The sequence below is a fragment of the Notamacropus eugenii genome, chromosome X (genome assembly GCF_028372415.1).
Source record: "Notamacropus eugenii isolate mMacEug1 chromosome X, mMacEug1.pri_v2, whole genome shotgun sequence".
NCBI lineage: Eukaryota > Metazoa > Chordata > Mammalia > Diprotodontia > Macropodidae > Notamacropus > Notamacropus eugenii.
The window spans coordinates 101,474,627-101,501,103 of record NC_092879.1 but is presented as its reverse complement, the minus strand read 5'-3'; the positions used below and the strand labels follow the sequence as shown (position 1 = coordinate 101,501,103).

At 47.5% G+C, this 26,477-nt stretch overlaps 1 long non-coding RNA gene across 1 annotated transcript; it reads right to left on the bottom strand.

The window, feature by feature from the left end:
- Positions 1–8,292: 8,292 nt before the first annotated feature.
- On the bottom strand, positions 8,293–13,380 carry LOC140515261 (uncharacterized). The gene is made up of 3 exons (XR_011970918.1): positions 13,295–13,380; positions 8,816–8,927; positions 8,293–8,364 (listed from the first exon to the last, which is right to left on the bottom strand). It is a non-coding gene; the product is annotated as an uncharacterized lncRNA (long non-coding RNA).
- Positions 13,381–26,477: the final 13,097 nt, after the last annotated feature.

Below are 26,477 nucleotides of genomic sequence, written 5' to 3'. Positions count from 1 at the left end.
TGTTAATAATAGCAACAGCAACAAGCTGCCCCTGGTGAGCCTCTTGGCCTGGTGGCCTCGGATTAGGCAGATAAGAACAGACAAATAACGGGGCTGGAGTCACTGTGAGTTATTCAACACAGGAAAACAATGACAGCAAACAATGGGGCCAATCAGGGACAGCAGAAAACAGCGACAAAGATGCAGCCGAGACATTGACCAATGACGAGAGGCCCTGCCAGCTCCATGGTACAGGGGAAATCTCATTCACTGGACTAGACAGGTTCCAGCACGCAGTTTTTGAGAGTCTGATTCTGTGTCAGACAATGTCATGACAATGGCACACAGTTAAAAGACCAACAGATAATAGGAAACAGTCGATATACAAAGGCAGCAAGACCGCAGCAAGCTAGAAACTGGCAAATGGGAGACATTACATGTATGATGAGAGAAGGCAGTGCGGAGGGGGCTGAATTTGGAGTACAGGGCCCTGGGTTTGAATTCTGACTCTGCCAAGTTAATACCTGTGTGTCACTTCTTGGAGGGGATTAGACTAAGGTCCCTTATAACACTGATCCTGGGATCCTATGCCACTCAGTGAGAGGTAACAGATGGACCGTGGCATGTAGGCAAAGCTGGAACTAGCATGGGGTGACTGGGGGGATGTTCCAGGTGCCAGAATTTGGGAGGCACATTTTCTCCCCTAGTGCTGGACTTTCAGCTAGCCTCTTGTTGCCAAGTTCCAGAGCACTGAGGCCATCGAACTGGCCTTATGGAATGTAGGACACATGGAATCAGTGGGGATTAATGGTGAAGCTTGGTGTGTGCAGGTACCCACCACTCCTGAGGGTAGAGATGGTTGGTGTGTCTCTTGGTCTCCATAGCCCTGAGCACACCGCCATGCACAGACCAAGCTTTCCACAAATGTTCACCAATTAATATAACAGTCAATGTTGTGGTGGCAGAGGGGTCTTGACATGAGTGACTCCATTTTAGAATAAGCCTGCATTTCAGTGTAAGTGAGCCATCCCGTCTAGCCCCTGCATTCATTTTTCCAGGACCTTGGACAAGGACAAGCAAAAGACTAAGAAAGCCCCCTGTGTCTGAGTCCCTGGAGCCAGTGACAGACTAGCAAATGAGTAACTCTGTCCTCTGTCCTGGAACACAACAAATTGTCTCTAAGGCTGGTGACTAGATGGTTGTGAACCCAGCATGAGCATGTGCTTTTCATGCACTCTTGGTACCTATGGGAAATGACTCATGCCCAGAAGGCCACTTGCCAACCCAAACGCTTCTCTCTGCCTTGCTTTGTAACTAAGCACAAAATCAAGTCTTTGTGTGACTTGCCCCCTAAGCTGTTGACAGTGAGAATCTTCCTGTTTCAGAGGCGAGACCTTCGAGGTCCCAGCAGGACACTTAGATTTGAGCCTTGGGGTTGGTTTACTTACTCTTCCCCTGAAAATTCTCACTTCCTGCTCCTCTCATCTCTGGGATTTGAAAAGCCATTTCTCCCTGCTAGCTTCCAGTCCTCCTCAGTCCCTTCTCTTCTCTGCCTTTCCTGTCCACTGCACCCTGAAGAATGTCCTTCTTCCTAGATCTTGCCTGCTGATGTGCCTTCACTGAAACTTACCTTTCTCTTGAAGATATGGAATCTCTTGGTACCTCCTTCAAGACTGCTTCCCTCTTCTCTCTGGTCCCTGACATCGAGGACCGAAAGGAGGATCTGGCTTCCTTCTCATACCCCATGGCTCCTTTGGGACCCTCCCTCTTCCAGCACTACCCAACAACTGCAACAAGCGCACTCTGTCCTGTCTAGATGCCATGGACTACCAAGTCAACCTCCCTCTTCTCCCCAGCTCTTCTTTCTCTTGTCCCCTTGGAAATATTCTGGCATCCTACCAGTTCAGTCTCCTGAACTCATTTGACCTGTGGCTCTGGTCGACTTCAGCCACGTGCAACAGAAGTGACACTCTAGACACTCTACCCCTTCCCCCCAATAAAATAAAGCTTGCCCCAAATACCAGAACTCCTAGGTACGGCGCAGCATACAGTGACAGTCAGACAACTACAGACAATAGCAAATTTCATACAGGGAAAGCCAGTTGATCACACAAGGGCAGACAATGGTAGGCGTAGGGGAAGAGCCAGGCCGGCTGATGTGCAGTCAGAGGCAGCGACAGCTCAGCATCACGGGGAGGTGAGGAATGGGTATTTACCAGACATGTTTCCTGGATCTGGCACTTGTGCAGTACCTTTGGCCCTTAGACTTACCCTATGATCCCAAACCACCTCAAACCCCAGATGTGATAATTCCCAGCTCCTCCTTCAAGGCTCGGCTCAAATGCCAGCTCTGGTCTCTCCTTGATGTTGTTGTCACCACGTTTGCAGCCCAGTCCTTTGTCTTACCCCCTTAGACACTGTGAGCTCCTTGTGCTCAGGAACTGGGCCCTATTCATTCCTGTCTCCCTCTTAGCACTGCACTTGGCCTTGGAAGAAATGACGGGAGCTTTGTGGAATGAAGGAAGAAATGAGAAAATGATCGGTGCAAAACTGCCCCAGGGATCCACAGAACAAGACATTGTGTCTGCCTTCCAGAAGCACCCAGTGTTGACAAGCAGAGGGCACAGAGAAGCAGGTGGGGAAGCGCTGTCTGTATGTTCTGTGCATGGAGCGAAGCGGGAGCAGTCTTGTCGAATGACCAGTTGTGTGCTGAGCCCTCCCTGCTCCTCCTCTCCCCACACATGTACCCCTGCCAAATACTGTCTGTGCTCCCCAGGGTGCTGTGCACCCCAAGGGAGGCTGTGACTAGAACTCACAGAAAGTACAGAGACTTCAGGCCCAGGAAAGCATCAGGTGGCAACTCAGTGATCTGGTTGTTGTCCAGCATCCTGGAGAGAGACAAAAGGCAAAGGGAGGTGCCAGGGCCCAGCCCAATATACAGGAGGAAAGAGGGACCACAAGTACCTGTGGCATCTGTGCATTGGGTACACCCAAGTTTCAGAGAGGACCCATTCGGGAGCTGACAGCAAATTCAAAATGGAGATGGGACCCAAGGCACTATCCCATCCTTCTCTCTACCATGGTCAGCAACTAAGTCGTCTCTGTTTCCTGGAGGACCCATTCCCTCAGTGGATTGCCTCCTGACCCCCAGGTTCTCATGCCCTTCCCCCCAGTAACTCACAGCCATTCCAAGTGACAAAGGTCCTGGAAGAGTCTTGGAGCAAGAGAGTGGATCCGATTGTGACTCAGGAACCTGGGGTCAGAGAAAGACAGGGTCTCATGGACAAGGCCCCAGACTGGACCCCCTTCCCCCTTCCATCCTCCTGGTCTTCAGTGCCAAGGCTGGGACCAATGATGATAGACATAGGGAGAAAGCCAAACTAGCCTTCCATTATGCCTGGGGTCCAAGCCCAGCAGTGTAGAAGATTCCATCTCATTTCTCAACCAGAGAAGGGACACTCACAGCTTTCTCAATCTCAGATGGTCCAGTCCTTGGCCCCTCCTTTATCTCTCTCGTCCCCTCCCCCCACAAGACACTCCAAATTTCAGGAAGACCTAGCCTACTGCCCCCCTTTCCCATTCCATAGGCACATGCCTCTCTCTTCCTAGTTGGGTTCAGGTCACCCAGGAAAATCAGCCCCCATGCCCCCATTTCTACATCCCCCTCCAAGGAGAGACTACTCACAGCTTTCTTAGCTCTGCTAAGCCAGTAAATGCCCCAGGAGCTATGAGGTGGAGCTCGTTGTTTTGCAGGAAGCTGATGGACAAAAGAAAGGGGCTGAGCATTGTTCCTGGACCCTCTGCTCCACCCCCGCACAGCCTCAGAGGTCGAATGACCTTTAGAACTGACTTTAGAATCAGAGAACCCAAGTTCAAATCCTAACTCTGACTTACCTTGGGGAAGTCTCTTACCATCTCTGTGCCTTAGTTATCTCATTTGTATAATAAGGGGGTTTGGGCTCAATGGCTTCTAAGGTTGGTGCCCACATAGGGCAGGTCCAGTGGTCCCTGCTTCAGTGACCCAGATGAGTCTGGCCTCCCTGGATAGTGAGGTCAATAGGCATTTAGTAAGTACCTACTATGTATCAAGCCCTGTGCTAAGGGCTGGGTATGACAAGGAAGGCAAAAATAGTTTCTGTACTCAAGAAGCTCATATTCTAATGGGGGAGACAGCATGCAAGCAACCAGGTACGAACAAGATATAGATAGGATAAACTGGAGTGAATGAACAGAAGGAAGACACCAGCCTTAAGGGGGACCTGGATAGGTCACTATCAAGTTAGATCTGGAAGAAAGCCAGGAGGCAGAGATGAGGAGGGAGAGCATTCCAGGCATGGGGGCCAGCCAGAGAAAATGCTCAGAGTTGAGAGATGGAGGTTGGTGTGCAAAGAACATCCAGGAGGACAGTATCATTGAATTGTAGAGTACATGGAGGGGAGGAAGGGGTGGTAAGACAGAAAATGTAGGAAGGGACCAGGTTGTGGAGGGCTTTGAAAGCCAAATGGAAGATTTTCTATTTGATTCTGGAAGCACTAGGGAACCACTGGAGTTTATTGAGTAGGGAAGTGACATGGTCACACCTGGATTTCAGGAGGATCACTTTGTCAGTTGAATATAGGATAGGGCTGGAGTGGAGAAGAAGTTGAGGCAGGGAGACCAACCTGGAGGCTGCTGAAATAGTCTGGGGGAGAGGTAGCAACATGAGTGGCGAAAAGGGGACGCATACAAGAGATGCTGTGAAGGGAGAAAAGGCAAGGGAAATTCTAAAATGACCATCAATCCAGGTGGGGAAAAAGAGGAGAGTCTAAACATGGAGTGAATCTTAGCATTATGCACAGAACATTAACTTCTGGTCTTCTGACTGGAAGACCTTTGTTCAATGACCATCATGTTGAAATACTACCAGAGGAACTGAAGCATGTCCACATTGACATTCTTGTTGATATGAACCAGGAGCCAGAAAACAGATGCTGCCAAATGAAGGATGACTCAAAGAAGAGAAACAAAGGAGTTGATTTCATTGAGTGTCCAGTGGCCAGGGCACCCTTAGATATCTCAGATAATTGTGGATGGAAAGTGGAGAAAATCTAGGTAGAATTTGACTAAGTCTTCTGAAAAGAATCAACATTTACAGCCTTGATGCTTGGTGATCTTCATGCAAAGGCAGCCATGTAGGAGGGGAGAAAAGAAAATTGGAAAACATGGCTTAGGATTGGGAAATGAAAGATGCTGAAACTCGTAGATGACTCGGAATACCTAGAGTCGCACAAGCAAATACTCTCTTCAAGAAGGGTTTGAAGTTGCTGGATAGGCTGAGCCCTGAATAGCATGTCAGCTGTAACAGAGAATCGCTGATTATGGATGGGGGAGTCAGGGCACAAGCACCTTTCTATGGACAGACCATGGATTAGCTGGGATAGTGGTCAAATCAAAAGGTAAGGAAAAGTATGATAAGCATTTGCAGTGGGCTCCAATTGAACAAGTTGTTCACTCTGAAAAATGGAAAACTGATTAAAGATATTGACTCCAATTATTGCCCTTCTTTAGGCTAGATAAGTGAAGAAATCAAAAGAATAGAAATTTCATCAGCAAAGACTTGATCTACTCATCAAGTAAGAGATGGGGAAGCCAAGGAAAGTGGAAGATTCACATAAGGTTGAAAAGTAGTGGAGGGAAAACAAGCCAATAAGTCATGTCACAAAGTATCTATCGATAAATATGAAAAGATGAAAACGATGACACAGTGAAACATTTTACAGAAATTGATTTTCATCATCAATGGCAGTGAAGCTGCCACATTTGGACTCTCCGACTCCACTGCTTGATGCTTGCAAGGAAAGGGGAGTGGCATTTAAAAAGATGAAGTCAGGTTGAGTGTGACCAAGAAAACACAGAAGAAACCACGATTTTGCAGCACAATTTGGAAGGTACGTCAGTGTCAATTTGGAGGATCTGTTAAAGAGGCAGAGATGCTAAAAGAATGGAAGCAATCGTGGATAGTCTAATAACAAAACGATGACTGAGGATATACTGGCAACTGAGCTATACACCTCTTTTTTGTTTCTAGAAAATTGTTTGGAAAGTTGTTTCCATTTGGACTCCACCCATTACCCACCAGGTAACCTTTAAGGCAAATATACAAAGGCAAAGGCCAGGCTTTTATTAAAAAATAAAAAAGGTCTATAGCCAACTGCATCGTAATAGTCACACTATTAATTGAGGCTCCAAGATCCTAGTGAGTTTTCTGTTTCCTGACTACAAAAATGCATTTGATTTTGATAGAGCAGGATGCAGCCTCCCACACAAGGGTCTCCAATGTATATGGTTAGTTGACACAAAATTCCTTGATAGATGCAGCTTCAGAGATAACTTAGTTCTACAATGATAGAACAACATACAAAAGGAGGCAGCCATGTTTTGAGTCAACAAGGGTTCCCCAGTATCATCATGGATGCCCAGAGTGGGACCAGAGGTTGGGTTTGAAAAACTGTAGAGAACTTCAGTGAGCCCAAGCTTCTCCTAGTGAAGCTGTGTGGCTATAATATCACTCTCAAGAATCCAGACTGTCAGTAAAGAGAAATCATGGCAGTTGGGCTGGGGGCATGTAATGAGGCTCCTCGAATCATTGCAAAGATGACTTGTGTGCCAGGAGTGGCATGGAAAATGTCATTCAGGAAATGAATCATGAGGAAGGGAGGTGGTTAGGTCGGGGGGAAAGAGCAAAGAATATGAGGTGGGTAGCCCAAAGGTCTGTAGCCTGACCAATGGTGATACCCAAAGAGCTTAGAAGGCCTCAGTCAAGTTAGGAAGAGCCTTTCGGGAGGGTTTGTGAGAATGAGTGGACACAAATAACAGACAGAAAGCCAAGAGTGAGGTGTGACCTGCACTGGTGGAGGGTATAGCCACACTGAAGAGATCCACTAAGGCTGTGAGGTACATTGCTGGTCTCAATTTTGAGCCTCTCAGCCCAGAAGCAAAGTATCACAGAATCCTCAGGGACTTCATCCTATACCCGAAGAAGCTCCTTTACCTCAGAGCTCTAGAGATGAGGAAGGAGCTCACCATTTGTTCACTGACTCTCTGAGGTAAAAGGGCCATTAGAGGAGTCTACACCCACTTGAACAGGAATTGCTTCTGCACTATGCCTGGCAAGGGAGCACCCAGCCTCCTCTTTGAGGACAGACCCAGAGCAGTGAGGATCTCATTCATTTCCAAGGCAGCCCATTTTGGAGAGATCTTTCCGAGGTAAGTTTTCTTCCAACTAAGCCAAAATCAGCCTCTCTGTACCATCCACCTGTGCTTTGCCTTCTGGGCTCAAGAAGATGAGCCAATGCTCCCTTCCATGTGGTGACTCTCTGCATGCATGTGTTCCTTCCCAATTTCCCCCACTCCCTGCTGCCCTCATGGATGCCAAGCTTCTTTTCTCTCAGATAAAAATCACCTGATTTCAGTGACCCCCAATCAGAACGCCCCCTTCTATTTGCCATACCCCACCCCCCACGGTAGTCAGTCTATTCTTGGTCCTTCATTATCTCTGGGTTCCACTCCTGACTCTTTAAACTTCTGTCTTCACCATGATTCAATAGCTTTCTCATTCTTGAAGATACCTTTGGCTCCTTTCTCTCACTAGTCAGTTCCTGTCAGACCTCCATTTGAAGGAAAGTGCCCAGGCCAAGTCATGTTCACTCCTCCATTCCTCTCTGGGCTCTGCCCCTGCCCCTGCCTCTCCAGGTCACTTTCTCCCCCAATCCCCTCTGGGGCACTTTCCCCAAGCTCTCTTTGATGTATTGTCTTCCTTGGTCAGATTGTAAGCGCCTTCAGGGCTCAGACTGCCTCCTTTTCCGGCCTTTATTGGCATTCCCAGAGTTTAGTACAGGCTTTCACCTTAATGAAAGATCATTGACTTGACTTAGTCTGTCTGGAGCTGGGCCTGGAAGAGGGATGGGAGTAGCAGCCACAGGCCTCTGAGCGCCTGCCCTCCCCTCCCCTGGGCCCAGCTTCACACCCACCAAGGCAGAGGCCCTGCTGGCCACTCAGATGAGTGGGAGCAGGCAGTGAGACACAGGTGTGCAGGCTGGAAGCCAGTCCCCCCTCCCAATTCCACACAGGCACCCCTCAGCGCTAGAGTCCCACCCCAGTTGTTCACTCTCCTTGTCTCAAGGGAAGAACCCAGCACACGGGTGGGAGAAGTACCCTCTGCTGGAGGTAATAGTCATATAAGGCCGAGAAGGATGGCTTAGCCAGGGCTGAGGCTAAGGGGAATGGCAAAGGCTCTGGTGGAGGGAGTGGGGGGAGTGGGTGAGCTCTACTCACAGGCCCTCCAGGCTCTGGAAGCCGACGAACTGCTTGTCCTGAAGCTGGTGGATTCGATTATTCTGGAGGTTCCTGTAGATAAGGAGACAAAAGGTTCCAAGAGAGGCCCTCTCCACATTCCCAGCCACCTCCTTCTCCCTTGTGAGTGGGCTCATAGCATCCCCCTCCAAATTGGGCCCCACAGCGCAGTGGGGGGCATCTCTCAGGGAGCAGTAGGGCCCTGGGGCAGGCTTCTAAGAAATGGGTTGACTCTGTCCTTCCACAATCTTTTCTGTGGTCTTGCGACATTGTCCTATTTTTTTCGGAGAGGGCAGGGGGGAGGAGGGAGACTGTAAGGTGGTGACCCTTCACTCCTGCCCCTATTTGTGTTCCTGGTTGAGAGTGAGTGGAAAAGGGTCTATAGGGTGCCATCTGGGGATGGCTGGAGCGGCTCACGCCTGGGCAGCCCTGTCTATCCAGCTTGGGTCACCTAGATCTCTACCTGCAGTCTCCCTATGCTCCCAATGCCAGGCTTGAGACTCACAGAAGAGACACGTTGTTCTTGTCAGAGTCCATTGGCACCCCGCTCAACCCCTGTGCCATGCAGTCAACCGTCTGTCCCCAGCACTTGCATTCCTTGGGGTAGAACTCTAGTCCTGGGAATGAGAGAACAGAGGGCCCTGGGGCTCAAGGAGAGAAACTTCAGAAGTTGCACAGCTGGTGAAGGGCTCAGGGTTCCAGAGAAGGGCTCTCATGCTGACTGTTCCAGCTCCCTCAGAGGGCATTTCATCCATCCCTCTGTCTCTAGGCCAAGAATTGGCACCTTAGGTTTCATTTCTCTAGCATCTGAAGACTCCTACACCAACCCTGGGAGGCAGTAGGTAGAAATGGATTATTCTAAGTAACTGGGATCTGTTAACTGGCCCCAGCCATGTCAGAGGCTCCAAGACTTGGCCCCATTGCAGACTCGAGAAGCATGGGGACAGGGTCTGAATAGTCATGGAAGCTGGGCTGGCTTCTCTGTTTAGATCAGGGAGCTTAGAGGATGAGGCCCCAGGTCTAGGTAGGCTTTCCTTACATTTTGTGTGTTTTACAATCTCCCTTATTTGAGGTAGTGTGGGACTGGGGCAAGAATTTGGCATCTATAGCCATGGGAGCTGAATTTGAGACATCTCTAACACCGAGTCACTGTGTGACTCTCTCTCTCTCTCTGTCTCTGTCTCTGTCTCTGTCTCTCTCTCTCTCTCTCTCTCTCTCTCTCTCTCTCTCTCTGTCTCTCTCTCTTTTTCTCTCTGAACTCCAGTTTCTGCCTCCATAAAATGAGCCAAATTCACCTCTCAGGGGTGTTTGTTGTGAAGTCCCAACTCTGCTGCTTAGCACCTCTGTTTTCTTCAGTAGCACAAAAGGGTTAGCATAGAAGGACTTCAAGATCGCAGAAAATTGACACTTTTCCCCCATGTACCCATTCGCTCCCACATGACATAGACCATTCACACACTCATACTACATGAACGGGTCCTTCCTCCCAGGCCCCTGTGCCATGGCATCTCCGTGCTGCCAGAAAGACATTGGCAGAGGATCTGAGTGGAGGATCGAAGAGACGCTGGGGAGCAACAGACAGATGGAAACCTCCTGTGGGGTGTTCATGAGAGCTCAGCATCCCCCCCTTTCCCTTCTGCATGTGACCTTCCCCCCTCCCCAGCATCTTCTGTGATCTTGAAGTCCATCTATGCTAACCCTTTTGTGCTACTGAAGAAAACAGAGGTGCTAAGCAGCAGAGTTGGGACTTTGATCTTCTCACGCTATATCCAGCATTTTGTATGGCTTATCTTACATTTAATTAGGTTGTAAGCCTTTTGAGGGCAGGCTACTGTTTTCACATCTGTATATCCCCACAGACACCAGGATAGCACCTTGACAGAACTTGGGAAATGTTTGTCCTAGGTAGCCACTGGCTGGATGTGTTTTGAAAGGTGGGCATTCTTGTGCAGCTTTGGAAGTCTCTTTCAACTGCGACACAGATCCCCACGTCTGCATATAAGCATTCATTCCCTGGTTGGAGTGATCTCTTTCCTGGTCTTTGGACACAAGCTCCACAGCACATTTCCAGGCTCACAGTCAGAGCCTCTCCCACTTTATAGGACCTGCCAATGTTTCATCTGCACTCCCAGAGTCACCTTCATGCCATGAGGAGAAAGGGCTAAATGCCAAAGAGTGATAGCCCTCACCTGCAAGCCATAGCCCTCACCTGCAAACCTCCCTGATAGATGGCAGAATACCTGATGACCCTAAAGTTAGCTGGAATAAGAGAGAAAAGCTCTGCGCCAAGGCAGAGAGAGCTACGGGCACATTGGAGAGGCTTGGGGAATAGGAAGGGTCAAATCTATGTGACCTTGGGCAAGGGATTGACCTCTTTTAGCCTCAGTTTCCTCATCTGAAAAGTGAGAATAATCTTGCCATTCTCTACTTAGTAAGACTTTTGTGGAGAAAGTCCTTTGTCCACTTCAGAAGGCAACAGAAATGCAAGTTGTTATGCCGCCAATAATCATAATCACAGTAACACTTATGTGGGACCCATTATGTGCCAGGCACTATGCCAAGTTCTCATTTGATCTTCTTATCACATTATCCCTGTCCTGGAAATAGAGAGAAAGGAGAGGGAAACAAGGAAGAGGGAACTTCGGCAATGACCAGGGAAGGCAGAAAGGAAGTGCAGCAACTGGAAAGTAGTGGGGATGAGCCCCAGCCAGGGGAGAAAAAGCCTTCTCAACAAAGTGGGGACTGAGCTTGGGGGTCCGGGCCAGCCCGCCGGGGCAGGGCTGCAGGTGACAAGGGAAGGAGAGAAGCCTTGAGTTCCTCACTAATTGAAGGGGAGTCAGAAAGCATAGGAGGGATGTCAGTGCAGCCTCAAAGCCTCCTGAGACACACAGCCTGTAGTCATTAAACAAACTGCCCCTTTAACAAAAGAAATGTAGGAAAAGATCAGGCAATTAGGAGATAATGAAGATCTGCTAAAAACGGCTGCACGAAGGCCACCTGAGAACCCTTTCTGGGGCCTCCCACGGGAAAGAGGCTGAGCAGAGGCACTGAGGCAGATGAAAGCTCCCACCCCTCAAAGCCTCGGATTGGGGAGTTGGGAGGGTCTGAGAGGCAGCATCGAGTCCTTTCTATGAGGTCCAACTTCTACTTAGAGGCCTTTGGTCATGGGGAACTCACTACCTTCCTTCCAATACAGGACATTCTACTTTGACACAACTCCATTTTTCATTGTTATGCCAATATTTATCTGTACTCCTGCAATCAAGCAATCAGACCTAGGCACTGTGCCAACTGCTGGACCTTTCCTTTTGGTTTTACTCCTTTCTGAAACCATGTGGAAGTATAATCTCCTTGCATTTGATAGTCCTTCAGATACTTGAGGACTCCCATCCCATATCTTTCAATAAGGCTTCTCTTTTTTAGATTTGTAGGATCAAAGACTTACAGTTGGAAGGGTCCATTGCCCTCAGTTTACAAAGGAAGACGCTGTGGCCCAGAGAGCTTCAGTGTCTTGCCTATGGCCAAATAGGTAGTTGGTGGGAAAGCTAGAATTTGAACCAAGGTCCAGGCTCCAGATTCAGGGTGGTTCCCTTGAACCCTTCCACATATGAGGAGGTTTCCAGTCCCTTCCCATCCCAGTTTGTCATTGCTGGAACTCGATATTCTACAAATCCCTAGTTTGAGAGGGAGAAATGTGGGACAGCCATGAAGCACCTTTGGGCCTCAGTGGTTTGAACTGTAAGGAGGGGGCCTCTGAGATTCCTTTCAGACTAGAAGCTGGCTGGTGGTTTGGGGAATAGAGAATGATGGTGATGGATGGGGAAGAAAAGGGAAAGGATGCTAGAAACTCAAGGGTGGGAGAATGAAAGCCTAGCAACACCTAGCAACAGGCGAGGAGCTTAGGGGAGGGCATATAGAGCCAAAAGAAATCTGGGATAATGGAAGACAGGCATTTGGCAGGGACTTGCAGACCTATGGTCCCTGCCAGGGAGAAGTCCTTTATACAGGGAGGACACACAATGTTCCATGTTATCAGAAGAGTGGTGAGACTAAAGAGGATGAGCCATCAAACAAGGACTAGAGTATAGATGAGTGACTTCCCCATCTTTGGGGGCCTTCATGTGGTGGCTTCATGGGTACTCTTTTTATTGGAGGTGATCTGGGTTAAGTGACTTGCCCAGGGTCACACAGCTAGTGTCAGAGGTCAGATTTGAACTCAGGCCCCCCTGACTCTGAGGCAGGTGCCACTGTGCCACCTAGCTGCTACTATTAGTAAATTACTAAATAGTAATTGTTTCTCTTTTACCCAGGAACTCTGAGGGTCTTCCTCTTCCAGTTTGATTTTTTCTTTTTTTGATTAAAGGGGCCATCCTTTAAGTAACTACTCATAGAAGCTTATTCATTGAATGAATGTATCTCACTCAAAGTGAGAATGTGATAAGACCTTAGCTTGAAAGGGCCAGGGTCTCCCATTGCATCCTGGGCCATCTCCAGCTGTCCTGATAAATATCAGGCCAGTGGACCCAGATAGCTCAGGAGAAGAAAGTGAAGCTGGTGACCTTGCACAGCCCTCCCTTACTCAAATCAAAGTCAACTGCAAGTCATGTCATCATCTTGATGTCACAGTCCTCTTTGAGAACGGACAAACACAACAATATTCTACATGTGGCTTGGCCAGGTCAGTCTCCACAGGGGATTGTTTAGTAGTAGTATATTCATTTGGTCCAGCCTGTGATTTCATTCGTCTAGGGCAAGTCCAGGTTCCTGCCAGTCTCAGGGATTCACCTGGGGCCACTGAGAAGCTGAGGGACTTGCCCAGGGTCACACAACCCCACACAGGGTGGGGCTGGCAGCCATGTCTCCCTAGCTCAGAGCCCAGAACTCAATACCTGGGGGCTGCATAGGTAACGCAATGAAGGGAGTGGGGCAGGGGATGGACTCAGCTTCAGAGGCGGGGGCACTGGCCCCAAGGCCTGATACTCACTGCACTCCTGTAGTCTCTCTTCAGTCCTCATTCGGCCTCCCTTTGTTCTCTGAAGCAGGTCCAAGAGGTGTGGCCACCCGCTGCTGTCCACTAGAAGGACCAGAGGGAAGGAAGAAGGAAGAAGACATGTGAGCAGGGCCATCACTCGATTCATTCCATGTGAATGGTAAGGGCACTGAGGCCCTCTCAAGGAAGCAGGGAGTTCAAGGCAAGAGGCAGAACCTGGGCAAGTGAAAAATGTCCCTCAGAGAGAAGGGCAACCAACTCCCAGAGGATAAAACAGAAGGCAGCTGGAGCTAACAGACTGCCAGGCAGCAGCTCCACAGGGTCTGGCCAGGTCTGGGCCATGCTGAGGGGGAGGAGACCTGGGAGTGGGAAAGGGTAGGGTTTGGGGCCTGGGCTCCTCACCGCAGTTTTCTTCATCAGCCCCATTGGCACAGTCTTGATGACCATTGCAGTGAAGGAGCTGAGGAAGGCAGATGGTAGTGTTGCCACAAGGGAATTGACCCAGGGGACAGGCCTGGTGGCTGCTGCTTCCAATGAGGCCAAGGATCAGAAGAAACTCTGAGGAAAAAAAGAGTTGAGGAGGGTGGGGTCAGAGTATATTTGGGACCCCCTTTCACCCTATTATCCAAAGTGCCCAAATTAGAGTCATTCAGTTGCCTTTTGTTTCTTTGTATTACCATAGAACCTAAGAATGGGTGGGAATCTCAGAGGGCATCTAGTCTAGCCTCTTACCTCCCCTGTACCCCTTAGGAGGGGACATTTAGCTTCATGTATTCTTCCACTGATGATAAGGACCTATTACTTCCACTCATACTTTTGAGCTGCTGAATGATGAAGGAAGGCATTAAACTACCTCACAAAGGATATAAGTAGGCAGTTTTCAAAAGAAGAAAAGCAAGTTGCCTTATAAATCTCCTTATAAATAAATGTTCCAAATCACTAATAATTAGAGAAATGCAGATTAAAACAATCTTGAGGTTCTACCTCACACCCACTGGATTGGCAAAGATGACAAAAAGTGAAATGGCAAATGCTGGCAGGGCTGTGAGAAAGCAGGCACACTAATGTAGTGTTGGTGGAACTGTGAACTGGTCCAACCTTTCTGGAAAACAATTTGGAACTAGGCCCAAAAAATCAATCTGCCTACCCTTTGAAACACTGATACCACTACTAGGTACACATCCCAAAGAGATCAAAGAAAGAGGAAAAAGACATATGTATAGAATATTTATATATATTATATATATTTGTTTATAAATATTTATCTGTACTAGAAAAGAACTAGAAATTAAAGGAGTGTTCATCAACTGGGGAATGGCTGAAAAGTTGTGGTATATGAATGTAATGTAATATTATCGTACTTTAAGAAATGATGGATTAAGTCAATTAGGTGTCCAAGTCCAGTCCTAATTTAGGGAAGGTTGCCACCAAATGTCTAAAGAGTGGTGAACCATCCAGGTCAGAAAAGATGGTGCAGGTTGAGTCTCCTGTTCTGATAAGTAATGGGAGTGGGCTTATGAGTGGCCACTGCACTTTCAGCCTGGGGGAAATAGGGAGACTTAGTCTCAAAAAAAATGGATTAAGAGAAACCTTAGAAACCTTTGCATGGGAGGGAAATGAGAAGAATGAGGAAAACAGTTTTCATAATAACCACAATAATGTAAAGGAAACTAAATTCAAAGTTTCTAGAGCTCTGATCAACCCGGTGACCAATCATTACTGCTGATGAAGCCAAAAGCAAGAGGCTAGAGATGCAGAATGGGGGACCCATTTTCAGACTCGGTAAAAGTGTTGGTTTGTTTTCCTTTATTATACCTATTACAAGAAAGGGCTTCTATGGGGGATGAGTAGTAATAAAGAGAAAAGAAAGGAAAGAAGGAAGGAAAGAAGGAAGAAAGAACATGATTGTTATTTTTAAATGAGAAGAAAAGAAAGAAGTTGAGGAGGAGACACAAATGGGGAGATGTTGTTATGACTTTCCTCCCTCCTCAATTTGGCATATACATCAAAAAATGAAATCATGGTCTCCTGCACAACTCTTTTTGTTCTTTTTATACTGAAATGTGTTTATTAATGATTAAGTTTATAGAAAATGAAATGACTTCTGGACCCATCACAAATCCCTGTCATTGAATCTCCATTGGGCTCTCAGTGTTGCACAGTAAAACATCATCTTCCCAAAGCAGTTGCTCTAAGCCCTTTTCTTCTTCCCTTGTTTTGGCCCTGACTGTGCCCCTTGCCACTCTCTCACCTGAGGACTTCACCACTGGATGGAGAAAATGGAGGCTAATCACCATGAGCTCTCTCTTGTCCAACCTATTTCTTCAACTGGCACTGCTCTTCCAAAGTTATCAGTGATTTCTTGCTACATCTTTCAAACAATATATTATTCTGATTTTAATGTTTTTCTTTTTTTCCAATTTATTTATTTTTAGTTTTCGACATTCATTTCCACAAGATTTTGAGTTTCAAATTTTCTCCCCATCTCTCCCCTTCCCCATCCCAAAGCACCACGCATTCTGATTACCCCTTCCCCCAATTTACCCTCTCTTCTATCACACCCCTCCCTTCCCTTATCTCTGTCTTCTCTCTTTCCTTGTAGGGCAAGATAGATTTCTATACCCCATTACCTGTATTTCTTATTTCCCAGTTACATGCAAAAACAATTCTCCACATTTGTTCCTAAAACCTTGAGTTCCAACCTCTCTCCCTTCCTCCCTCCCCACCCAACCCCACTGAGAAGGCAAGCAATTCAATATAGGCTGCATATATGTAGTTTTGCAAAAGATTTCCATAACAGTTATGTTGTGTAAGACTATATTTCCCTCCATCCAATCCTGTGCCCCATCTATTCTATTCTATCCCTTGACCTTGCCCTTCCTCAAAAGTGCCTACGTCTAATTAGTCCCTCCTCTTATTTGCCCTCCCTTCTATCATCCCCCCCACCCCCTTCTCCCCTACTTTCCTGTAGTGTAAGATAGATTTTCATACAAAAATGAGTGTGCATATTACTCCCTCCTTAAGCCAAATGTGATGAGGCTTCACTTTTCCCCTCTCACATCCCCCTTTTCCCCTCTATTGAAAAATCTATTTTTGCCTTTTTTTATGAGAGATAATTTGCTCTATTTCATTTCTCTCTTTCTCCTCCCAATATATTCCTCTTTCGCCCCTTAATTTTATTCATTTAGATATCATCTCTTCCTATTGAACTCACCCTGTGCCCTCTGTCTATATATGTGTGTGTGTATAATCCCTCCAACTACCCAGATCCTGAGAAAAGCTTCAAGAGTTACAAATATTATTTTTCCATATAGGAATGTAAACAGTTCAACTTTAGAAAGTCCCTTATGATTTCTCTTTCCTGTTTACCTTTTCATGCTTCTCTTGACTCTTGTGTTTGAAAGTCAAATTTTCTATTCAGCTCTGGTCTTTTCATCAAGAATGCTTGAAAGTCCTCTATTTCATGGAATGACAATTTTTCCCTTGAAGTATTATACTCAGTTTTGCTGGGTAGGTGATTCTTGTTTTAGTCTTAGTTCCTTTGACTTCTGGAGTATCACATTCCAAGCCCTTCAATCCCTTAATGTAGAAGTTGCTAGATCTTGTGTTATCCTGATTGTATTTTCACAATACTTGAATTGTTTCTTTCTGGCTGCTTGCATTATTTTCTCCTTGACCTGGGAACTCTGGAATTTGGCTACAATATTCCTAGCAGTTTTTCTTTTCAGATCTCTTTCAGGAGGTGATCAGTGGATTCTTTCAATAATTATCTTGCCCTCTGGCTCTAGAATATCAGGGCAGTTTTCCTTAATAATTTCATGAAAGATGATGTCTAGGCTCTTTTTTTTTATCATGGCTTTCAGGTAGTCCCATAAATTTTTAAATTGTCTCTCCTGGATCTATTTTCCAGGTCACTTGTTTTTTCCAATGAGATATTTCACATTACCTTCTAGTTTTTCATTCTTTTGGTTTTTGTTTTGTAATTTCTTGGTTTCTCATAAAGTCATTAGCCTCCATCTGTTCCACTCTAATTTTGAAAGAAGTATTTTCTTCAGTGAGCTTTTGAACCTCCTTTTCCATTTGGGTAATTCTCCTTATTAAAGCATTCTTCTCCTCATTGGCTTTTTGGACCTCTTTTGCCATCTGGGTTAGTCTATTTTTAAAGGTGTTATTTTCTTCAGCATTTTTTTTGGGTCTCCTTTAGCAAGCTGTTGACCTGCTTTTGATGCTTTTCTTGCATCTCTCTCATTTCTCCTCCCAATATTTCCTCCACCTCTCTTACTTGATTTTCAAAATCCTTTTTGAACTCTTCCATAGCCTGAGACCACTGCACATCCACTTTGGAGGTTTTGGATGCAGAAGCCCTGACCCCTAGGTGTTCCTCTGATGGCATGCATTACTCCTCCTCATCCAAAAGGGTGGAAGAAAATACTTGCTCACCAAGAAAGTAACCTTCTATTGTCTTATTCTTTCCCCTTTTTTGTGTATCTTCCCAGCTAATCACTTGACTTTTGAGTTCTTTGTCAAGGGGAGGGTATACTCTGGGGACCTGTAAATTCTTAGTTCCTCCAAGGTGGCACAATCAGGGGAGAGGAGTTTATTCCTCTCCTGGCCTGTCCTCTGATCTGTGAGCAGGATTTCCTCTCCAGAGCCTCCACCAGCTCCACCACGCCAGCATTCCTCCTCACTCCAGGGCAGCCACTCAGGGCTGAGATTCAGATCAGCTGCTCAGTTCCCTCAGGGGCTTTAGGCTGGGGTCTCAACAATGGAAGCTGTTGTTGCCTGGGGCTGGGGCTAGATGACTGCGCTCCCTTCTCACCCAAGTGAAAGAGCTTTCTCACTGACCTCTGAAGCTGTCTTTGGCATTTGTGAGTTGAGGAATCTGTGACCCACAGCCGCTGCCAGTGGCACCTTGAAGCTGCTCCAGTCCTGTCCTTGCCATGGCATCACCCATACTGTGCTGCACTCTGCTCGTGCCCGGTGGGATAGACCTTTCCTGTTGGCCTTCCAGGTTGCCTTAGGCTGGAAATCTCTTTCACTCTGTCATTTTGTGACTTCTGATGCTCTAGAATTTGTTCAATGTTTTTCTTTCTTGCTAAGTCTAATGCCATTTTTTCAATTTTTGATCTTGATATTTCTAGAGCCTCTGACTATGCTGATGCCCCTGACCTCCTGAATTCCTTCTTCTCTCTAGGCTTTTAGGACATCCGTTTCTCCTGGTTCTCCTCCTACCTCCATGATAACTCCTTCTCAGTGTCCTTTGCTGGATATTCCTAAGTCAGTTTCAGTACCTGGGTGCTTCCCCAAGGAGTCTGTCCTTGCTCCTTTTCTCTTCTCACTCTATACTACATCTATTGGTAAGCTCATTAGCTCTCATGGGTTTAATGATTTTCTCTATGGAAACTATTCTCAGATTTATTTATCCAGACCTCACCTCTCTCCTGAACTCTGGTCTCACCTCACCAGCTGCCAAATGGACATCACAAACCACCTGTCCTGTAGCCATGTTAAACTCATTCTATTTCTCACCTCCTCTACTCCTCCCCTTTTCCTTGTTTCCTTCAACTCTTCACTCACACTCAGCTCGCATATCTAACCCAAACTGACCTCCAAGTAGCCCTCCTTCCCACCTTGCTCTCTGTGGCAAAGAAAAAAAAATCAATATTTTTACCATGACAGACTGTGAAGGAACATGGGACCTTATCAAACTGCTCTATGATTTGCAAAGCACTTAATGTATTTTCTCTCATTTGAACCTCACAATGAGCCTACAAAGTGAATACTGCAGGTGTTATTAGACACATTCTACAGATGGGCAAATTGAGGCATACATCAGGTAAGTGACTTACTCATAAATCACACCTCTAGTAAGCATGGGAGGTGGAATTTTGAAACCAGGTCTTCCTAAGCCCAGGGCTCAATCCACATTACCTCTCTATCCTGGGGAACCTGGCTGATGTCCTGCCTGGGCTGATTCTGCTGATCTCACCAATCCTTGGGAGTCCGGTGCCCCTCAGCTCTTAGATGCCAGAGTGTCTGCCCTTCTTTATCCCTTCTCCATCTCGAGTCCCAGGTAAGTTCAGTATGTGCCAGGGAAGAATCAAGTGGCTCAAAGGATGGGCAAAATGGGGCAGGGTATCGTGTACTCAAGAGTTAAGTGGCCTGTAGTAGCAGACAAGAAGTCAGCAGGGGGAGAACCCCCACTGTGCTCTTACCTCCTTCTAAAGAAGTCAGTCAAGATCTGCTACCATGGGCCATGGAGAACAACCAATCACACTTGCCTAGTGATACCCTTCCGGTACCATGATATCATGGTCCTTTAGTGCTTCATGGCTCACAAAACCCTGCCACAATCTTTTATGAGAATGAAGTGAACCCATCTCTTCCAAAGGCTGAAAGTACCCACCTCATTTATGGCTCCTTCCCCCAAATGTGGCAGCAAAGAAGTAGAAAAATGCAGCTGCCCATCAGAGGAGAGGACTGAACACATTGGGATATATTCATGGGACCATCGTGTCTTTTCTAAGGCAGAACAGACATCAAGAATTCACAGAAACATGCAAAAATTTGTAGGAAGCATGAGGGAAGAAGGCAGAACCTGAAAAATAGCATGTACAATGGCTCTAGGCAAATAAAGAAATTGCTAATGCCAGTGGGATTCTAATGACCAGACCTTGGCCTCAGGGAAGACATGGGGTGGAGGCAGGGTATGGGTGCAGCCCACCACAGATGCTGTAAATGGAATTGCTGGGTTGGTTGGCTTTGCTTAAGAGCTTTCTCTGTCCAGAGAACAGGTTTGGGAGTAGAGAGGAATGTATTTAGAAATGGAGATGATGAACAAGGAAAATGGGTCACTGACACATCAGTTGGGAGCCAAAGCAGACCTTGTTTCACCAGGCATTGACTTCTTCCATTACAATGTAAACACCTTGAGGGCAGAGGCTGTCTTGATGACTTGTATTTGTGTGCTCAGTATTTAAGGGTGCAGGGCCTTGGAGGAAGCACTTTCTCTAGCCTCTCCATCTCTTTTCATATCTCAACCTGCCTGTGACTGAGCAGCCCGTTTGATCTTATGAACCCAGGGCCAGCCCTTTACTAGTATGTTTTATCAGTCTGTATTGGGGCCAGAATTCCAGCCTGACTGATTCATTTGGGATTCTTGGCTGTCCCCCACTGACTGCCTCTCCGCTTCCCCCTCTGCCCCTATTAGCTCCCCTCTGCAGTCCTCATTAGGGATCTTGGATGGTGGTGTTGGGTTAGGGTCAGGCTGAAGTGCTCTGCAGCTGGTAAGATGAAAGACTCTCCTTCCCATGGAATTGCCCTTTGAGTCACAGTCAGATAGGGAGGATCCATCTTGGGATGGAGCACATGCTGAGTCCTGCGACATGGATCATCTTTCTGGCCTTCCTCCCTCTCTCCTCAGCCCGATCCAAGCCCTCTCCTGGCCCCATCCCAAAGCAGAGCTGGCCTTTCAAATTTCCCTGTCAGTTTGTAGGATCTGATCTTCCCATTCCTTGGAATAGGGGGTGATGATTTGCTACAAAAAGGAGGAATCCCAGGACCTGGTAAGAGTAATGGTCATGGACACTGCTCATAGCTTCTAGCCATGTGAGGCTGCTAGTGACTGGCTCTTCATCCTTGGGGAAGGAGGTCCCTTCCCTTCAGTTCTCCCTCTCTGCTTCCTACTCTGTAACATGAAGGGAACCAGAACAGGGGATCTTCACCAGGGAGCCATAGAAGGCAGGGGATCCATGAGCTTCAATGGGGGAAAACACCTTCATTTTAACTACCTTCTAACTGAATGAAGAATATAGCGAACATACCACAGGAACATGATCAGGACCCGCGACTTTGTCACCAGTCAATGTTACAGATCTTTTCATATCACAGAAATCCTGAAGAGTCATCGACAATCATAGCCACATCAAAATGATTCGTTATTGGACCTGCTGCTAGATTGTGCTGGCTCAGAGGCTTCCTGTCTACAGATATTGGTAGGACCAACTACCAGGCTCCATGGGAAGGAAGGAAGGAAGGAAAGAAGGTAGAGAGGGAGGGAATGAGGAAGGAAGGAAGGAAGAAAGAAAGGAGGGAAGGAAGGAGGGAGAGAGGAAAGAAGGAGGAAAGGAAGGAGGGAAGGAGGGAAGAAGAGGGAAGGAAGGAGGGAGAGAGGGAAGGAGGGAAGAAAAGAGGGAGGGAAGAAGGAGGGAAGGAAGGAGGTAACAGTGCTTCAGGATAACCTAGATTACAGGGGACCTGCCAGCTTATGATCATGAGTGTCTGCCTCAAATGGCTTTGCTAATCCTTTTATAAAATGCCCTCCTTCCCTCCCTCACTCTCTTCCTCCCTCTTACCATTCCTTCCTTCCTTGCTTGTTTCTTTCCTTCCTCTTTTCTTCCTTTTTCTCCCTTCCCCTCCCTTCCTCTCCCTATCTCTCTCTCCCTCCCTTCTTTCTTTCTTTTTTAAAATGTCTAATATGTGAAGAATACTTAGCTTTTCTTTGGTCAAAGGTCTAATCACTTGATTATCAAGTGAGAAAGTGGATTGCGACAATAAAATATTATTTACATGTGAGTCATAATTACTGTTCTTTGAAAATAAAAAAATGAATTGCTTTAATGTCACCTTGACATCAGCTTCTCCCCCTTTCCTTTCCCTCTCTTCTATCCTTTGCCCTTACTCCTTGACCCCCTCTAAGGGCTTCTCCTTAGGGTCTCCTCACCCCTAAACACACACACACACACACACACACACACACACACACACCTGGACTTGGCATTGTCATGGTGGTAACCTGCTTTGCCAAGAGAAAGGGAGCCCATCTGAAAAGTGACCAGCTGAACTCTGTCTCCTTGTGTTGACCTTAGCCTTGTTGGCCTTGGCCTGGGATGTTGTGTGGTCACTTACTCCTTGTGCAGGCTTTTTATACAGAGGGCAACCCCTGGACTTGGGAGCAGGGGCACAAGGGGGAGACTTGAGCCGGCCTCCTCTGGAAGGTCCTTTCACCTTCTCTTCCCTCTGCTTTCTGCTTCCATCTCCAGGGCTCAGGCCAAGGCCAGTCTCTGTACGCACATATCTGTGCTATTAGAATTTGTCCATGTGTGAGTGTGTGGTGGCCATGTATGAGTGTGTGTGTGTGGGAGGGGGGTTGTTTCAGAACAATATTTATTGAGAATGGAAGACTGGGAGGTTTAGTAAACCCAAGGGGCCTGGCTCCTGACTTGAGGAACTCATTTTCTAAAAATCGGAGACAGTATTATTTCAAAATGCCAATGATGGAAGGAAAATAGGAAAAGGAAAAGGAGGAGAAAAGTGAGGAAGAGAGGGCAAAGGACTGAGAGGAAAGAAGAGGAAAAGAAGGAGGAGGGGAAGGAGGAAGAAGAGAAGGAGGGGTCTCTCAGTGATATTTTCCATTTTCCTGCTCCTGCAGAAGGCCACCCTAGCATTGGGGGCCTGATTCAGTGGCCTGGGCTCATGTCCTAGCTGAAGGATCAAGGAGATAGCATGAGCAAAATGAAGGAACTCTGAGCATGTCAGAGGTGCAAAGATCCAACACTGTCTAAGTCCTGAGTGTGGGACCAGAGGAGGGTTAGGCTGAAAGTCCTGGAGCCTAAAGGACTTGCCCAGAGAGAGGCCAGGCCAGCCACAGTTTTCTTCTCCTTTGGAAACCTAGCTGCACAGGACAGAGAGGGAGGGAACAGAAGTGTCTGTGGGGAGCGTGAGTGAGGGGTTTTCAGCAGACCCTGTGACCCTGCTTAGGTAGAAGAGCCTAGATCCTACCAGACACCCCCCTCCCCCCAACACACACATGTCTTCCCTCTGCTCCAACTCCCCACCTCATCCATCTTCCTCCATCCTGTGGGCCTTGGAAACGTGCTTAGCCCTCAGGCAGATTTACTGTCTTCCCCGACCATTTATTCTTTCCCAGGCCTAGCAGGCCAACTTTCTGGGCTGGGGAGCCAAGCCCTTTCCAGGGAGGGCTCCATCAATCTCCTTGGCCAGCCTGGCCCTGGCCATGACATTGCCCAGAAAGGGCCTGCTGCCGGCAGTTCATCCCTTTCAGCCACAGGCGCCCTGACCCCACCCCCCAGCCAGGGGCCAATGTCTCCAGATTGCAGTTCACCTGGGTGTCATGGGCGCCTTCGAGGGTGCCCTGATTCCCTCTTGTGCTCCTTCTGCCTCTGCCCTTTCTCCACCCCAGAAAGCCCTCTGCCCTGGTGCCCTCTCTCGCCACCATTTGTTCAGCCGTCTGGTCTGCAGTTTGCTGCTCACCCTCCCTCCCCAGCTCCTTTGGATTGTTCATCAAGGGTGCTCCTCACACAGAGAAGATGTCGGGTCAGGTCAGAACCCAGCCATTCCCTCCCTCTCTCCCTCCCTCCCTCTGTGGCCTGTAATGTAAACTCCTTAAGGGCGGGGACTGCTTTTGTGTTCACATTCCCACAGCCTTGTGAACTGCCTATGAAGCTTGGACATTTCTACCTGTTGAAGGAATGCACTCCCTGACAGCGCCACCTACATTTTGACACCTGCTACAGAAGACTAAACCAAAGCCCAGAACTGGAAATGACTTGTCCAAGGTCACAACCACTCTATCAGCCACCTCCTGGTCCTTCCTAGGGGTTACAGCTAAGGCCTCCAGTATCCAAGAATTCCAACCTGTGGAGCCAGCAAAGGGCCAGGCCCAGTCTGTGGAGAATGATGGGCAGCCCCAGCTGGGGGACTCACTCTCAGGAAATTAGGGATTCACACTGGTCCTGGCTTATGTTATCCTTGGAAAGGCAGTACCCAAAGCCAGGCTAAAAGGTCAAAGAAGAGGGCCAAAGCAGACACCCAGAGTTCAGCACTGGGAGAGACCTCAGGACATCTTGGTCAACTAGTACAGAGAAAGAACCTCCTCTTGCAGTCCTCCCTCCTGGGGCAGTCCATCGCCTTTCTGGGAAGCTCTTTATCAGCACATGGGCCCGAGAAACGCTTCCCGAAAACTCTTCTCTATTGCTTTTTCTAAAAGATGGTCCTTCAGAAGGGAGTGAAGATGGAGCCAAATCCCAAAGCCAACTGGACAAGAAATAATGAGAGTGACTTGGGGGTGACAGAGAGCATCTTGTCCATCACCTTCCTCACTCAGATGAGGAGACAAAGGCCCACATCATGGAAGGGGCTTACCAAGGCCGCACAGGTATTGGAGTTGAGATTAGAACTCACATCCTCAGAGTTCTGTCCTCTTGTTTTCCCCCTCTATCGGGATGTATGTCAGGAGTATACTGAGTCCCAGCTTTGGAGGAGGCAGAGGTGGGGGGGGCACCCACCCTTCATTGCAGCCTCCATCCCCACAGCAGTATTGTCATATTCAAGAAGTATTTATTAGGTGGCCCCTGTGTGCCTGGCACTGGGGTAGGTACTGAGGATTCCCTAAAAACCAATAGGAAGAAACTACAGGGACACAGAGAAGGGAATATACAGTGTGGACAAAGCGATGTCCAGGAGTGGCCTCAAGTCTAATAGAATGGGGTAGCAACGCCGCAGAGCCAACCCAGAAGGGTAGAAGCAGAGCCTCGGGGGATTTAGACACAATCTTTGTGGTCTTGGGCAATTCAGGAAGTCCTGGATTTCAATCCACTTCAGACACTTCCTATTTCTGGGGCCCTAAGAAAAATCACTTCACTTTCTCTCAGCCTCATTTCCACATCTGCAAAATGAGGATGATGAGAATGCCTAACCTGGTGGCCTTCTAGGTCCTCGGGTGTGGCCCTTTGACTGAGTTCAAGGTTTATAGAACAAATCCTTTTCTGAAGGGGATTTGTTCTGAGAAGTTTGGATTCAGTCAAAGGGCAGCACTTGAGGACCTAGAGGGCCATGTGTGGCTTCGAGACCACAGGTTCCCCACTGTGGCCTAACCCACTTCCCCTAACCCACAGGGAGTGTTACAAATGAAACAGTTATGTAAAATGCTTTGATAATCTGAAATACCACCTGTGGAGGTGAAGCTAGGTGGTGCAGTGGATAGAGCCCCAGCCCTGAAGTTGGGAGGCCCCTAGTTCAAATTTGGCCTTAGACACTTATTAGTTGAGTGTCTCTGGGCAAGCCTCTTAACCATGATTTCCTGCAAATAATTTAAAAAACCACCTGTTGCTCTCCTTTTCTAAGCCTCAGTTTCCTCATTTGTACAAAAAGAGCTCTGATGTCCCTATTAGCTCTAATGCTGATTGCCATTCTTTAGAAGAAAGAAACAGCTTGGCATCAAGATCTAGATTTGTTCCTTACTTTGCCATTTGGGCATTTCTGTATAGAACAAGGATGATCCTGCTTGCATTGTCTATAGAGGTGTTGTGAGAATTCTGACATCAGGTAATACCAATAGGAGAGATACATAGTGGGAGTCAGGAAGCTCTGAGCATATCTTGCCTATATCCCTATCAGCGGTGAGACCCAGGGCAATGACTTCCTGACTGTGACACTGTGGGCAGATTGCTTTACCTTTCCAAATTTCTCTGTACATCTGCCAAAAGGAGATGCCACTTGGATTCCCTGTTTCCACTGGCTGGAGTGAGGAAAGTGACCTGTAATTTACAAGGTGCATCTGACTAGCTGCTCTCTCCATTTCTCTCTCTCTGTGTCCCTCCCAGTCTCTCTGGCTCTGTCTCTCACTCTTTTTTGTCTCATCTTTTCTTTCTCTCCCTTTCTTGATGTTTCAATGTCTCTATTTGTCTGTCTCCCTCTCTGTATGTCTGTCTGTCTCTTTTTCTCCCTCTCTGTGTCTGTCTTTAGGTCAGATGTCATGTTACTCACAGAGTGACCATGTCTTCACTGGCTCCCCACATTTGGGAGCAGAGGACCCTAGGCCCTGGGTTCCAGTCTCTGCTCCTGTTGCTTCCTCTACCTGTGAGAATTTGGGAATAGAATTTGACTTTCTGTCCTCAGTTTCTTCATTTGTCAAATAACGGGTGGGACTAGCCCGCTCAGTCCTTTCCTAACCTGAACCTTGCCATGTTCTCATCTGAACAGCAAATAGCCTTTTTCAAAGGAAGGAAGTGCAGCAGGGCTGGGGGTGAGGAGTGGGCACTGGTTGGCCACTTAAGAGCCTGCATCTCTTGTCTTTGCTACCTGCCAGCAGCTCCCTCCCCCTTCTCCAGCCCCATAGAAGGGAAGGGCTGGGCTCCAGAAGTGGCCCTGAGCTCTG